Source organism: Prunus avium, chromosome 1, assembly GCF_965620075.1.
Source record: "Prunus avium chromosome 1, drPruAviu1.hap1.1, whole genome shotgun sequence".
NCBI lineage: Eukaryota > Viridiplantae > Streptophyta > Magnoliopsida > Rosales > Rosaceae > Prunus > Prunus avium.
This window is the reverse complement of record NC_142284.1, coordinates 35,758,752-35,775,956: the sequence shown is the minus strand read 5'-3', so window position 1 is coordinate 35,775,956 and position 17,205 is coordinate 35,758,752. Positions and strand designations below refer to the sequence as shown.

Sequence of the window (17,205 nt, the reverse complement as noted above, 5' to 3'; positions counted from 1 at the left end):
GAAGTCCAATGCAGTCCAACCCATATTTGTACCAAACGAAGGACTAGACTTTAGTCCAGTGTAATCTAGCCCAACTTAATGTGCCAAACAACTTGTTAAAGCTCAACCCAATCCAAGCCAAATCAGTCGGACACTCCAAGCCCAATCCTAACTAATTCAGTCCAGCCTACCAAACAGGGCCTTTTGGTTTTACGGGTTTGATCAATTGAAGAAGAAAGAATAGATGTTGGGTAATTCGTTTTGATTTCTGGGTTTCTGCTTTGATAGTCCATATGCTAGACGTTTTTTCCCTCTACGATAGATTTTTTTTTTTTTTGGTATGGATAATTCTAAGAGAGAGATTAGCAAAGAGAGAGAAAGATGGATAGAGATTTTTTTAAAATATTTAAAATATTTTAATTATTAATGTGTCAGATGGGCCACAACAAGGACACGTTAGTGATGAGTGGTGGGGCATAACAAGTACACGTCGGCGTTTAATGGAGGTTCTAATGACAACACGGACGGAGGTATGAAATTGATAGTAAAAATAAATGTTGGGAATGAGAGTGAGAGGAAAAAAAACTTTGGGTACCAAAGTCAGAGTTTTGAGAAACTTGCGGGTAGTAAAGTGAAATTTACCCTAATAAATAAGAAAAAGAAAACATAAATTGTTGAGAGTGGGATTTGAACCCACGCCCTTTCGGACCAGAACCTTAATCTGGCGCCTTAGACCAACTCGGCCATCTCAACGATGTTGATAGGTTTTCGCAATTCAAGCTTTTTGTTCTGTTGGTGTAATACCCTGAAAAAAATTAAAAATAGACTTTCGTATTTCAATGAAAAACAATATTTTGGTGAAGAATAATTATGGGTATTTTATCAAGTGATTATGAATTGAGACTATTGAATTAAGTGTGTTTAATTTTAAGTTGGACAAAAATGCCCTTACGTAACATTTGGTGAATTTTTCAAATGACAATATAAGACATTGAAGTGAGACAATAGTAGTCAACTCAACAAATGCGTAGGAAATCGTTTCTGAATTTTAGGCCAAAATTACCAAAATAACCCTATGTGTGAAAATTACCAAAATACCCTTGTAGGCAACAATAAAAAAAGAAAAAGAAATAGGAATCTGCAATGTGTAAGCAAAACTATGCTCTTCCCTTCATTCTTCCCCCCTTCCCTTATACATTCCCTTCAAAATCTAATCTTGATCTCAATTAGGGGTGAGTTGTTCACCTATTAGAGATGAATCACCTAGTCTAGGCTAAGCAAAATAATTGCTTAAGCTAAGATAAGAATGTAGGATGAAGGAGATGGAAGTCGGGTGAGGAAGAGAAGGAAGAATAGGAGGAAGAAGGGAGAATTCTCCAAGGGTGAGTCAATTTTCAAATTTGTGAATTTTTGTTTTTTGGTAACAGAAGGGACTAATGCCCAGGAAAACAAAACAGCAAATTAACAACAAAGAAGACGAGGCCTGGAGTCTCCCCTTGAATCAGCAGCCAGGATGTCAGTAATGCAAGTTGGCACCCCAACAAAGATATGCAGACCTGGATTAAAATCAAAACTTTTAGCAGCCAAAGCATCAGCTGCACAGTTCTGTTCACGAAAATATGTCTAATTGAGCAATTCCAATCAGCACTCATTTTTAGTTTGCAGCAATTAATGATGCTGAACAGGGGGTGGGTAGAAATAGTGAGAGTATTGAGAAGAGTCACTGCAACCTTGGAATCACTTTCCACTTCCACAATTCGAAACCCAGAATCCCAAGCTTGGGAGAGCCCCCAGAAAATACCCTACAATTCAGCCTCAAGGACAAAGCCAATACCCAAATTCATAGAGTAGCCCTTAAGCCAAGCACCAGTTACATCTCTTAACACACCAGCATCGCCAATATGACCAGTAGTGTTATTCCGACTACCATCAGAGTTAAGCTTACAGCCTCCAGGACTGGGACTATTCTAGGACAGCTGAGTCAGAGTTTGGTTAGAGGTTCTTGTAATTGGTTTGTTGGCCGAATACCACTCTTCAGCATACTGGAAGATAATTTGCCTTGGTTCGATATGCATAGTAAAGTTTTGGTCAAAAACACCTATGCATCTCCATTTCCAAATAAACCAAAGAGCTAACGTAAATATTAGATGCCAAGGCAAACCATGATTTACCTTCCTTTTACTCTTCAAATTCAGCAGAATCCAATCATCAAAGTCAAGAGAGCCAAGGTCCCCAAAATCAATGCCAATGCTATTCCAGGTAGCAATAGAAATAGGACAGTCTTTGAACAGGTGCTCAATAGTTTCCATAGGTGCCGCACATCTAGGACAGTTCGGGATTTGAGTGAGACCTCTTTTCTGTCTTTGCACATTTGTAAGTAACTTCTTGTGACAGAAGAGCCAAAGGAAGGTTTTAGTCTTGGGAGGGAGGTGTAGCTGCCAAATAAACTCCCAAGCCCAATTAAACATGGATTCATCAAGAGAGAAAATGGTGTAAGCAGATTTTACAGAAAAGTCACCATTAAGAGTGAGCCACCAAATACTTTTGTCAACTCCACTGCCAGGAAAGCCAACATGGATGCTTAGAATAATCTAGATAATACTATCAGGGAGACATTCCCTTAAACAATTTAGATCCCAGTTTCCATTTTCTAAAAAGTCACTTACATTCAAATGGAGCATATCTTCAGTCAGGTTAGTGAGGGCATGCTGCTGGAGGGGGCCACAACTAAGCCAGTTATTTGTCCAAAACCTCATGTTATCCCCAGAACCCACTCTCCTCTTGATGCCTTTAGAAAGAGTGGAAGTACCATATAAGACTCCCCTCCAAGCACTTGAACAACAAGGGAAAAGAGAAGCCTTAGCAGTTAAGATGTCATTCTGTTTTAAATATTTTGCTTTAAAGACCTCAGTCCATAGCTATTTCTCTTGTTGAAGAAGTCTCCAACCAGATTTTGCCAAGAGAGCTTGGTTCATCCAAGCCATTTTCTTAATGCCCAATCCACTAGCAACCTTGGGTTTGTAGGAAGTTTCCCAATTCACTAAATGAATTGTAGCTTTATCAGCAGTGTGCCCCCAAAGAAAGTTTCTATTCAACTGATCAAGCCTCTCACAGACAGAAATAGGCAACTTAACAGTTTGCATGGTATATAGAGGGATAGCAGCAGTCACAGATTGTAGAAGGGTGATCCTACCAGCCATAGAGAGGGTGTGATGTTTCCAAGAAGCTAACCTTTTTTGAACTTTAGCAATGACCTCTTGATAAGTTGTTTTGTCAACTCTAGTGTGAATAAGAGGAACACCATGGTACTTCCCAAGGTTAGAGCTGTGGGGGGAGCCACTTATGGTAGCAATAGAGTTAGCCAAGTCGGGGCAAATGTTTGGGGAGACACAGATCCTAGACTTATCAAAGCTAACTTTTTGGAAAGAGAGATGACAGAATTCATCCAAACAAAGTTTCATCAAGTGAGCTTGATGGATAGACGCTTCCCCAAAAAGAATAAGGTCATCCGCCAAAAAAAGGTGGGAACTGTAAGGTCCTCCTTGACAAATTTGAACCGGTTTCCAGATCCCATCATGGATTTTTTGCTGGATGAGGTGAGAAAGTTTTTCCATACAAAGAACGAATATGTAGGGGGGGAGAGGGTCCCCTTGCCTTATACCACAATGAGGAGAGAAAGCTGCAATTAACTCACCATTGAGAATGGCCTTGTATTGAATAGTAGAAATACAATGCATTAGTAATTCCAAGATTCGCCCCCTAATTCCCACCTCCCACAGCACCTCCCGAACAAAGTGCCAATGCAACCAATCATAAGCTTTAGATAAGTCAATTTTCCAAGCAATAAAACCCTTTTTTCCTTTAGTAGCTTTGAATTTATGCAGCACCTCTTGAGCAACAACAATATTATCTGTAATCTGCCTTCCTGGGGTGAAACTTACTTGGTTCAGACTAATAAGCTTGGCCATACAAGGACAAAGCCTAGCCACAAGGATTTTAGAGACCACTTTTTAGAGCGTGTTGCAAAGGCTCACTATGCCAAAATTTGGCTTTAGCAACACTACATTGGCATCAGAAAATTGAAAATCGATGCTTTAAGTACATTTGGCATCGCTTTTATAAATTAAGATGCTAAAAGGTAAAAAGACTTCAGCACAAATATTTTGTTTTCGTTACCGATGCCTGGATGTCAATTTAGCATCGCCTGTTCTAATGACTGATGCCTAAAGTGTTTCTGTTTTTTTTTTGTAAAGTGGGGGCCTTTTTTTTTGGGAAGCACTGATGCTGAAAGTATAGTCAACGCTCCAGCAAAAAAATTTCACGCTCCCTCTCCTTTTTTCAGACTCCCTCGCAACCTTGGCTCCTCTCCCTCGCATTTTTTTCAATCCCTCCCAAACTCGCTCGACATTTTTCAGCTTCTACCTCCTGAAAAAAAAAATAAAACTCACAATTTTTTTGGATCTCCTCCATCTTCTTCTTCTCTTTCCTCCATCTAGACACTCGAAGTTTGGCCACAGCAAAAATAACCTAAGACCTTAGAAGAAAGGGAGAGCCATAGACATCCTTCCTCCTCGTCTAGAGAGAGCCATGGAAGTCCCTTCCTTAGGGTTTTAACCTTCGGCGTCGGCATCCTCTTTTGTGGCATCCTCTTTCTCATCGGCGTCGTCGTGTGAGATTATTTAAGTCAGGGTTTCAATGTTTTGGGAAATTTCAATTAGGGTTTCAATTATTGAGTAATTTCTCTAATCTTACTGTGTTTTTCTCTCTTCGGCTGGCTCATTGTCTTTTGGATCTCACTGCCTCTCTGGGCTTTAATCTAATGTATGAAAATCTCTAAGCTTTCGGTGTTTTGGTGTTTCTGATTTGGTGTTAATGTTTCTGGATTGTTTTCATCTTTCTTCAATCTCTTACCTTTTTCATTTTATTTATGTATTAATGTTTCTGGATCTCATGCTTTCTTTTAATGCAGGTATCGGGAGGTGACAGATCTACGATTTTCTCTTTCTCAGTAAGTTTTTTTTTTTTTTTTCTGGTATCTGTTCAGGTTTGAAGTCCATCAATGTGGATCGTCCTTTTGCTGAGAAACACTATGAGGACTTTTCTGCAAAGCCCTTTTTCAGTGGATTGGTTGATTATATTATTTCTGGTCCCGTTGTTGCTATGATTTGGGAGGTTAAGAATGTTATCCTAACTGGCCAAAAGATTATTGGTGCCACTAACCCAGCAGAATCTGCCCCTGGAACCATCCGTGGTGATTATGCAATTGAGATTTTCAGCTAACCTAATTTACCATGTTTTCCTGTCTCTTTTGCATTTATAACTTTTTTAATTATTATGTTTTAATTTTTTGGTCTGTGCAGTTTGACCAGCCTGAACTAGGGGTTGAATATATCATGGTAATTAGTTTCCCTCACTGAATTTTATGACATAATTACGTATTTTAATTAAGGAGAATATTTCATTTTGTTGAAACCTTCATGGGAATGTAACTTCATAGGAGAATATTGTATATATATGCAAGTAGAATATCTGTCAGTTGGCCTAGATTTGAATTATAAATGTTCGAGTTCACCCTCTTCATTAAGATGGACTTTTCTAGTACTAGTCCAATTTAGTTGAATCCAATTTTTAGAAAGGTCAACTCATTTGAATGTAACTTCATAGGAAATCAGTTATTGTTATTGTGCTTATGCAATATGGTCGTTATTATTTTGAAATATATTCTGTGTTTGCTTTTCCATTACTTCTTAAGACTTTATCTCTATTCCTTTGGTTCTGCAAAGAGACTATTTTTACTTGTTTGTTCCTTTGTCTCTATTTTGTTTGTTCTTCTTATTCTTCTGTTGTTTACTCAATCTGCGTAGTTTCATGTAAAATATTGATAAGTTGTATATGTGATAAATGGGAGGTTCACTGCTCAGGTCTAGTAGATTTGCAAAGCTTCGAAAGATTCAATGCCAAATAGCAGGCAGGAATCTGTACATCAGGCTTGCTTGCAGCACTATTTCTGTGTTGTTCTTTGCATCTGCTACCTAGCTAGCCACTTTTCATTAGTACCAACGATAGCATAAAACTATTTGTGTTGCAGATCTAGATGATACCCTTTGTCCTATGAGGTACTAAGACTTGACCATGTCCTAAGGACTCTGCTGCTGAGCCTGCCGAATCGAAAACTCATAAGCTACAAGTTACATATAAGTTGATGGTAACTAAAAAAATTTGCTTCAAGATTTAATTTCTCTGATGATGTTTTGGCTTAACAATATGAAAACAGATTTTCTCAAATGGGGACAAGGTCCATGTGGCAAAAACTCTTAGCAAGCTTGGATTGAAGGAGTTATATGTTTTGAGACTCTGAATCCCATCAGTGATAATGAAGACTCAAAGTCCACAAGCTGCAGAAAGGTTTTTCACCATTCTTGTTTATTTTGATCCTGCCAGGATTCTACTTTTTCTGCTTTGCCAGTCCAATTAACAATTATAATTCAAAATTATGCATGTAATTAACACTAATAATATTGTTTAATTTTGATTATTTATTTAAAGTCGCGGTGGATTTTGTAGGCTATTTCTTGTTGGTTCTTTTTTTAGAGTCATCAGAACATGTCAAGGAAGACAATTTCAATATTGTGCTTTTGCAATATGGTCGTTATTATTTTGAAATATATTACGTGTTTGCTTTTCCATTACTTCTTAAGACTTTGTCTCTATTCCTTTTGTTCTGCAAAGAGACTATTTTTTACTTGTTTATATATTGACACAGGTGTGATGGAGATATCATTGTTCAAAGCACTTCGTAATAACATAGAGCTAGACGAAACGACACGTACACCCAAATGGAATTGGATGAGGTGCGAGAAGAATTGGCAACTCATGTCCTACAATGGCTTTTTGATTGAACTAAACATTCCTCCATTTTTCATGTGTTTCTAGCTAGTATTTTGCGTTATAGACGAGTACGGATAATTTGTGGTGTGAGGTTGGAAAAATTGTGATTTGGATGTGATAAGTATGGATCTTTCAAGTATTTTGCTTATATATATAGACAAGTATGAATATATTTAAATTACTATTTATATATGTTATTTAAATTACTATTGATGCCTAAAACTAGAAGTAGCATCAGTGTTTACATAACAATCAGCGTTATTGGATGCTTTTCACGTCCACAAAATAGAAAAAGCGATGACGTATAACATAATTCGCAAAAACATTATTTGTTTTGCGATGTTGTAATTGATAATATGCATCAGCATAGGAGATATCATTGATTCTGTAATATCTCTTTAGCCTCATCTCTTTTAAAACCACTGATGCTGTTTTAGGTTTAGGCATCAGAAGTCAACGTTTTTTTGGCACACGGAAATAATTTACGCATCGGATTTTCACAAATATCTGATGCTGTAACTCTAAAAAGGCCACGGATAATATCCGTTGCCTATTACATAGGAATAGGCAACAGTCACCAATACCACGGTATTTATGTGTAATAGGCAACGGATTTTATCCGTTGCTAAAGCCCTTTTTTGGCATAGTGGCTAATGGGCCTAAGTTGTGTCATGGAGACAAGTCTCTCCACTTTGGGGACCAAGGCAATAAGAGTCTCATTGGTGTGATTAGGCAGGGTGGCAGTTTGAAAGCACTTATTGGTAAATGAAATGATTTCATTAGAGCAAACCTCCCAAAACTTCTAATAAAATATAGTAGGGAAGCCATCTGGAACAGGAGTTTTTAATCCGCCAATGTTGAAAAGGCTCTCTTTAATCTCTTCATTAGACACAACACAACTCAACCTCGCAAGATCAGCCTCCTCAAGCTAAGGAAATAATTGAGGGAGTAAGGAATATTCACCAACTTAGTCAGAAGTGCAAAAAAGACCTTGAAAGTAATCAACAATAATTTGCTTCATGCCAGTTTTGTCTGTAATCCAATCCCCAGCATCATTGTTTAGACCTTCCAATTTATTTCTCCTCCTCTTGATAATAGTAGACAAATGAAAAAATTGAGAATTTTTATCACCTTTAAGCCATGTATTTCTTGATTTCTGCAACCAAAAAAGCTCTTCTTGCTCAAGGATCAGATTATAGTTGTTGGTTAATTCATCTTCAAGGTCACAAAGATAGGGATTGTGCCCCAAACACAGCTTCCTTTGGATACCTACAAGCCGAGCTAGGAGCCGTCTTTTTTTTATTGGAATAAACAGCCAAAAACTTGGCGATTCCAGGAAATAAGAGAGGACTTAAGGTGAGCTGATTTCTGACTAGCATGGCCATCTCCAGTACTCTAATTAGCATGAATAAAATCAGGGAAATCAGGGTGAGACATCCACATTGCTTGGAACCTAAAAGCAGTACAATCTCTCGCAGGATAGTGGTTGGATTCTAAAGAGACCAGAATAGGACAGTGGTCAAAGTTCACTCTAGGAAGATGAGATAGATGAGCCTCTAGGACTAAAAGCCGCCAACTAATGTTGCACATACCCCTATCAAGCCTTTTCCAGATAATACCCTCAGCATTCCTCTTATTGCACCAAGTAAATTTAGCACTAGAGAAACCCAAGTCCACAAGTTGATTACGATCAATCCATTCAACAAAGCTTCTACCACCCTAGTCCAGGTTGCCTCCACATTTTTCATCTGCACTCACAATGTCATTAAAATCACCTAGGACCATCCATGGCAGGTGGGAGGCACGGGCAAGGCCATCAAAGTATTTCCACAGGGATTCTCTAATTCTCTGGCAAGGATTAGCATACACCACAGTGAGGAGCCACCACTGATTCTCCAAAGTCACTAAAGCAGTAATAGATTGACTGGAATGGGCAACAACATGGAGAGACACAGAGTTACCATTCCACAATAACCAAACACCCCCAAAGAAACCAGTAGCATCAACAATGTGATAGTGAGAGAAACCCAAATTTTGAGCAACAGTAAGGGCCCTAGACCCACATTGTGTTTGTGTGATTCTAGTCCCTTAAGGAGTAATTTGAGTCACTTAAGTGTTGGGGAAATTGAATTGGAAAAGTTCGAACTTCCATTTTCGGGTTGGGTGGATAGAGCAATTTTTCTAGTATGCGTGTTTATGATTTTGGTTCCATTTTGAGTTTTTAATGAGGTCTAATGATAGGTATGAACTTTAGAAGAGTTTTAGAAGCCTTGTGAACAACTTGGAAGTGATAGAATGGTTGAAAACAACTTAGAATCAAATATGGAAATTTTCATTTTCTGGAAATTTGCAGTCCACGAGCCTCACTTTGGTTATCTTTTTCTCCCAATCCTTTGAGTTTTTGAGGAATCCATTTGTTGGGTTTTAACCTATACTTAGCAAGGAACAAAAACAAATTGGTTTCATCGAATTTGGTTGAGTTTTGATACGTCAAACACATGTGCAAAGTTTGGAAAAAATCTGTTTTCTGCAGAAAACCAGCCACGACTCCAAATTTGGAACTAGTTTTCTCCTTCGTTTTAGCTCCATTTTGAGTTTGGTTTGTTGGGCTAGAAACTAGAGAGATTAAGCTTCAAAACCACTGCAAGGTTGCCCAATTTCGTTAACTTTAGGTTGGTCAAAACGTCTCACAAAGTCTGGGTTTTAGTATGGAAAAAACAGGGGAAGTTAAAGATTTTTTGGAATATGATGAACAGTAATCGGAAAACAAGCCTACTCGCGGCTTCGGCACGTGGCAGCTACTCTGGCAGCCTCCGACGCCATATTTTTAGTCCATCCGACTCAATTTCTCGATCTGAGTCTGATGGTATAAGTTTCAAGTCATTTTGAGGGTTGTAGCTTAGAGAGGGTACCACACTCTCCATGTTAAGAGAAAAAGTTTTTTTTTTAAAATTAGAATTTCTAACCTCATTTATGTTATATTTTTCAAATCTAGGAACGGGAGTAAACCCGGCAACCTCCGAAGGGTAATTTCGTCATTTTAGCTAATTGGGACACGAGGTAAGGTTTCCTAAATCCCCAATGATTATACTATATCACTTTTAATCTTGGTGTTTATATATAGCATTATAAATATGAATAGTATTGTTGTTTTGTTTAGTGAATATTATTTGATGTTAGGTGAATACGATTGTTATTGTTTAATGAATATTATATGATGTTGGATGAATAGTATTATTGATATTGCTCCATGGATATTATTTGACGTTTGATGAATATTATTATTCATGGGATTAAACTTGAAATATTTTTGTTCTTATCTGTATTACTATTTTTGCAGAGATTGATAATGTTTGAGTTGCATTACATATGCATCATAATTATGACTCTGTGTTGGGTCGATGTGTGTGTGTCGTTTGAGGTATATCTAAGGGGTGGGAGAAGGCCTTAGATATATTTGAGTTTAAAAAAAATGTGGAATATATTTAGGTGACGGGAGCAGGGCTTGAATATATTGAGGTGATGGAAGCAGAGCCTCTAATGAAAAGTGAACATTGAGAAATTCGTAAACAAAAGAAAAATGGGTTAAAGGATGGATGGGCACTAGTTCATATTTTAGGGTATTCGAAGCCACAATGGTAAAATGCATGGTATGGGACATGCAGGCTTGTTGCCCTAAGGTATGAGTTAGTGAGATTAGAAGAGAGTGAGTTCATGGCATCATCGCATATGCAAATTTATTTATCTGGTCTGATTACATGATTTATATATCTTGTGCTGTTTGATGTATGACACTTTGATTAACTATGATAGCTGACCTTGAGGGGTTTGACGGTACTCTACTAGGCATTAGAATGCCCATACCCTAATAGATTATGCAAGATTCAAGACGAAGTTTGAGGAAGCGGGTTTCAACTAAGTTGCTAGGCTTTTGTTGTTGATTTGTGTAATTAATGTTTGTAAGTAGTCAACCATAAAAATCTTAGTGTGTATTTAACTACGAGCTACTACGACTTTGATTTTGGTGTTGTTAAGTAAATTTGTATTATTTTGTGGCTCTATTTCTCATCATATCATGGTTGTAGGATTTTATTCTTATGACTATGGTATAACTCACACCATGATTCGGAAATATTCCTTATTTTCGAATTAGATCGTGACAGTTGGTATTTTAAAGAAGGTGGTTGTGCTGTGTTGAACAAATTCGCCAGAATGAGCTTCTTAAACTACATTCTTAGATAAAGTTTAAGGAATAATTGAAAAAACACAACTCCCACTGTTCTCCATATTCACCTTCTAAAATAGAGAAACCTCTCCGAAATGTAAGCAGGAAAAAAAAAACTCATAATAACTCCCTATAATTAAATATTGTTTCACTTTAATAACATTTTCTCAAAGCATTGCACCGGACAATCTTGATCATAGGTCTTGATGATGAGGAGAGAATTTCAAATCTATTGTGGGGAGTAACAAAAATGACCTTTTCAAATTGCACTAAACTTGACCCAATCCAAAGAGATTCCAAAAGACTGTATTTTCTCTCTATTTGGCCAATATAGCTTTGTGAGAATTAGTCCTAGTTATGAGATGGGGTCATTTTTTCACTTGCAGTTCCCTATGTGATATATATATATATTTTTTAATGCAAGCGGTAGTCTAAACTAGAATGGATGGATAAAACCCAAAGGTCTAGCACCTTGAAAATCAAATGTTAGTTGCTATATTGAATGAACGGATAAAATTAGATGGTGCTCCAAGCAACAAATACTTGGTTGATATAACTACGTGGTTCCTAACGAGAAAGATAATTTGCGCATTTAGTAACTTCTGGTTTTTTGGTTGTTGATAGTTGTGTCTTGAAGTCTTGCCGCCCTCCCCTCCAAGAGCAAGTCCACTTGTTGCCTCCAGCCCTGGCAGGATAGGGCCCAAGCCCAGGCGAGTGCTTCCAGCGGGCCAAGCTTGCCCGGGCAAGCTACGGGTCCCACTAGACCGAGCTAGCCCGCAAGCGAAACCAGCCCGAGTTCGAACCTGAAGGCAGCTGACGTCCGCCAATGGTAACATGCCACATGGCTCATTGTGGTCGCTCCGATGGTTTTTTTCCTCAAATCCAACAATTGTCCTTTTTTTTTTGCTTAAAAATCTGAAGAAAAATAAAATTCAAACTTTTTTTTTTAAATTACCAAAAAATTATGGAATTTTTTTTTTCTAATTACCAAAAAAAACTTATCCAAAAACAATATGAATTTTATAATAAATATTGACATGTGGGAACCGAAAATCTTCTCCAAATTAATTGTTTATGTAAAAAAAAAAATTAATAACCAAAAGTGAATAGTATTTATCCTTTGTCATGGTAATGGGTGGAAACACACCTTACTTTTTACAAGGGCTGCCACTATTCATGTGAATAGTATCTGCCCTTGCCTCCCCTTACCCTTAGAGCAACTCCACCCATAAGGGCTAAGTCTAGGGCAAGAGCAAGCAAGGGCTGGCACTATTTATGTGAATAGTGTCAGCCCTTGCATTTGTGGTTCCACCCATGAGGGCTAAGTCTAAGGCAAATACTATTCATTGTACTTTATTTCCTATTTTTTTATACTTTAAACCATTAATTTTGATAATCTTTTGTAATTAAATTTTCGGATAAGATTTTTGGTTGTCACATGTCCATTATTTTTCAGAAAAGATTTTCGGATGAGAATCTCGGTTGCCACGTGTCTTATTCCAGATAAAATTTTCAGATATTCATTAAAAAAAATTATAATCTCATATTTCAGATAAGATTTTCTTCCTCTAAAATTGTGTCACGTGTCCCATGTCAGATAAGATTTTCAGATATTTTTAAAAAAAAATTATAATCTCATATTTCAGATAAGATTTTCACCCTCTAAAATTGTGCCACGTGTCCCATGTCAGATAAGATTTTCAGATATGTTTAAAAAATTATAATCTCATATTTCATATAAGATTTTCACCCTCTAAATTTGTGCCACGTGTCATCTCTATCTTCTGAATCCCTCTATAAAACTACACCATCAACTCATACCTCTCACACCATTTCTTATCTATTCCTTCATTTCTCAGATTTTACAAAACACTTTCTACTCTCAATGTCAAACTTGAGGAGGGTGTTGGAGAGGCAACAGAAAGTAAGGGAAGAAATCCAGCGTAGACGTGCTGAGGAAGATCGAGACGCCGATGAAAAAGAGGAACAAATGCTTGCAGAAGCGGTGTGTATGCTTAATCAATCAAGGCAACACCATCATCGTGCCCCGAATGTGGACAGACGTAGGGAATCTCGGGGTAAGAATCTCTTGGAGGATTACTTTATCCTAAATTCGTTATATCCTGAATATAAGTTTCGAGAGAGATATAGAATGCAGCCACATTTGTTCCAAAAAATCATGCATGATATTTGTAATTACGACACATACTTCATTCAAAAGCATGATGCTGTTGGAGTTTTGGGTCTTATCCCGGAGCAAAAACTTACAGCTGCTTTGCGGATGCTTGCTTATGGGGCATCTGCTGAGCAGGTGGATGAGATTGCAAGGATGGGAAAATCTACTATCCTAGAGTGCTTGGTGAGATTTTGTGATGCAGTGGAAAATTTGTACACGAGGGAGTACCTTTGCAAACCCACGCCGAGGGACCTGCAAAGGCTTCTAAAAAAAGGCGAGGATCGAGGTTTCCCAGGAATGATTGGAAGCATCAATTGCATGCACTGGCAGTGGAAGAATTGTCCTACTACTTGGCAAGGAGAGTACGGGAATCGGAAGGGGCAAAAAAGTATAATTTTGGAGGCCGTAGCTTCATTCGACACTTGGGTTTGGCATGCCTTCTTCGGGGTTGCTGGATCTCAGAATGACCTCAATGTCCTTGGTCAATCCCCGGTGTTCGACGAGGTATTGCGAGGTCATTCCCCCCAGGTCACGTACCAAATCAACAATACCGTATACTCTGGTGCGTATTACCTTGCCGACGGAATTTATCCTAGGTGGACGACATTCGTGAAAACAATTTCGAATCCCCAATCCGAGAAGGAAAGAAGCTTTGCTTCCTTTCAAGAAGGTTACAGGAAAGACGTGAAGAGGTGTTTCGGTATCTTGCAAGCTCGTTGGGCAATTATCAGGGGTGCTGCTCGGATGCTAGATGAGGAGGTGTTGCGGAGTATTATGATGACTTGCATCATCCTCCACAACATGATTGTGGAGGATGAGTATGACTACGATGCTCCAGAGGTGTTTGAACCCGATCCCATGAACACGGCGTTGACAAGAATATATGAAAGGCCGATGGGACCAAATGGACTACCAATGGAGCCCGAACCGTTACTTCGGGATGGTCAATTCAACAACCCCATGATTAATCGTTATCAAGAAATGCAATCTTCATATGTTCACGAGAGACGTCAAGTTGACTTGATCGAGCACTTGTGGGAGAGGAAAGGCAATCACAATGGATGAAGTCAAGATTAGTGCTTTGTTTGGAATTATGCTTTGTTTTTAATTATGCTTTATTTTGTGTGTGGTGTTTTTTCGAATTATGCTTGTTTTTATTATTATGCTCTTATGTATGGTTTGTTTTGTGTGTTGTTTGCAATAAATTAAGGTGTGTTTTTAATTAATCTTTGTGTTGATGCTCAAAGGTTTTTAATAAATAGTCATATTATTTAATGCTTTGTTTATTGAATAAAAAGGAAACAATACAACAAATTAAAGGATAATACAACAATACAACAATACAACAAATTAAAGGATAATACAACAATACAACAAATTAAAGGATAATACAACAATACAACATATGGCAAAGGTGTTTCAATACAACCTAATGGTTTTCATCATTTAACCAATCCGTATTGCTAGGTCCGTCGTCTTGGAAAAGTTTTCTTCTCATCACATCCCTTCGTCTTAGCGTCCAATAGGCCTTTGTTTCAGGAGACATATGGCTCGTATCCATGGCCATGATTTTCATCTCTCTATCATCCATGTCTTTTTCTTGTGCCTGCTGTTGTTGAATTGCAAATGCTTCCTCTCGTGCCATGTCCAATGCATCTCTTTTCAAGTCTCTCTCAATTCTTAGTGAGGTGTTCTTAGCTATTTGCTCCAATAATTGTACACATTCATTGTTTGAAGTGCCACCTCTCTTGGACTTTGCCGCCTTTCTCCCAATAGGTCTCGGCGGACGTGGGAGTGGTGACTCTATTTCCATTGGGGAGTCCAATGGCGAATCGGTTGATGGCGAATCATGGAGCTGTTTGTGCCTGATAAATCACGGCCATGAGCTGGCCGAAGGAGCCCTTTCTCTCGGCCCTGGCACTTGTTCGCAGAAGCTGAAACGCAGCGTTTCGCCAGGGTATTTCGCCTTCCTAAAAATAAAAGAGGAAATGCTAAGGCATGATCATCTCGACCTCAAGCATAGGCCGAGGCCGAGGCCGAACAAAATTGCGGCCAAGGCATTAAAGGCAAAATCATCACGTGACAGCAGGGTCCCAAGCTTCATTTAATGAAGTAGTGCCTATTTAATGCAGCAAACTCATTGGCCACAAAGGGGCATTTAATGCATGAGGGAAGGTGGGAAGTGACTGAAGTCAGGATTTGGTGATGGAGATCAGAGTGATTAGACGTGGACATTCTCACAAGAATTCTGACAGCCTGAGATATTGGTTCACCAGCTATCCATGCCATAAATGCGTCTCCACGGCCAGAGGTTCAGAACCCACGATCGAGAGCGGCGGCCGAGATTCACCGGGATTTCTGGAGTCTCACCACCATACTTCACGATCCCAAATGTCGATTGGACTGCCCACTTGCGCTAATCAGACTCCACTATGCGTAAATTCAGCCTCGATTACTAATCCAGGGACTCTTCCTATAAATACAAGACTCGAGCTACATTCAAAAGGTTCAACACCAAAACAAAGCCTCCCACGGAGCAACTTATTTTTTCCTGTAATGCACTTTCAATATCTTTACTTGCTTTTCTAGGAGTAGCATTAGATTGTAAGGAAAATCCATTCATCAATATATCATACGACCCTTGATTTTCAAGGCGCCGGAGCACCATCCTTGTCGTTCGTTCACTCACCCCATATATCACACGACCGTCGCTCCCTGAGCAGCGCGCCGGAGCACCGCCCAAAACCCGCCACCAACACCATCACTCAACGGCCTTGTAGTTCAGGCCGTGAACCTAACAGCCGAGACCAGTTCCTCTCTCGGCTACAATCGTTTGACTAGGAAGACAGATCAAACAGGCGCACCACTTATCCATCCAACACTCATCAACACATCAACGCACGGTAAACCGTGCTGGCACGTCCGCGCACAACCGCACCGCATCCAAAAGCAGGAAACCCCGTGTTAACGCACATCCCCTCGGCCCGGAACTCCAGGCCGTGAGATTTGCGCGGCAAACAGGAGCGGCGTCTCATTCAACACAACCGGCGGACCGGTGGGAATAATTTTGAATCTCGAACAATCCTTCACAACTTCCCAACATTGGAAATGCACGAAACTTTTTTTGCCTTGCCCCATGGCACCGAACCACATTTGTGCTTGTATGATCTATTAAAAATAAATAATTGGAAGTGCAAGAAAAAAAAAATTATTATGCAAGAAAATATAAACTATTTTGAAATGCAAGAATAAAATTGATTATGCAAGAAAATATAGACAAATTGGAAATGCAAAAAGAAAAAAAAAAGATTATGCAAGAAAAAGAAATAGAATATGCAATAAAAAAAAAGTTACATTAAATTGATTAAAATGGCAATTATAAAGATTTTACCTCATCGGATAGATTTTGACCGCTTCGAATGTTCTCCCTTGCTTTTGTCAACGCATTTCTCCATTTCCCTAACTCTTTATTTAGAAGTTTCCATCTACTAGACAAGGCCATTTCGGTTCGAATGGAACCCGATCTTTGACAAAATTCTCCATGAATTTTGCTCCACATATGATGGAACTTCATCTCATTGCCCGTGATAGGGTCATGACTAACGTTCACCCAAGATTGACACAACGCAATATCTTCCTGAGTTGCCCACGAGCCTCCGGTTTCGACAGAGGATGCCATTTGTTTTTTTTTTTATACAAATGGAAAGTAGTAGAAAAATGTGAGTGGAGAGTAAAAAATATTGGAAGGAGAAGAGTTTGTATGGAGAATTGGTGTGGAAAGTGAAAAATGTGAGTGGAGAGTAAAAAATATTGGAGGGAGAAGAGTTTGTATGGAGAATTGGTGTGGAAAGTGAATAATGTGAGTGGAGGGTAAAAAATATTGGATGGAGAAGAAATTGTATGAAGATTTGGTGTGGAAAGTGAATAAAATGGATAG

At 38.7% G+C, this 17,205-nt stretch overlaps 1 long non-coding RNA gene and 1 other non-coding gene across 8 annotated transcripts; one reads left to right on the top strand and one right to left on the bottom strand.

Annotated features, from left to right (window-relative positions):
* Positions 1–651: 651 nt before the first annotated feature.
* TRNAL-AAG (transfer RNA leucine (anticodon AAG)) lies at positions 652–732 on the bottom strand. The gene has a single exon. It is a non-coding gene; the product is annotated as a tRNA-Leu (tRNA).
* Positions 733–4,252: 3,520 nt separating this feature from the next.
* LOC148297736 (uncharacterized) lies at positions 4,253–7,003 on the top strand. 7 transcript variants are annotated; one of them, XR_015833052.1, is made up of 4 exons: positions 4,253–5,230; positions 5,340–6,184; positions 6,254–6,384; positions 6,743–7,003. It is a non-coding gene; the product is annotated as an uncharacterized LOC148297736 (long non-coding RNA). The 7 variants fall into 7 exon arrangements; XR_015833050.1 differs by having other exon boundaries at positions 4,254–4,800; positions 4,949–4,987; positions 5,340–6,384; XR_015833051.1 differs by having other exon boundaries at positions 4,255–4,712; positions 4,949–5,230; positions 5,340–6,384.
* The last annotated feature ends 10,202 nt before the right edge of the window (positions 7,004–17,205 follow it).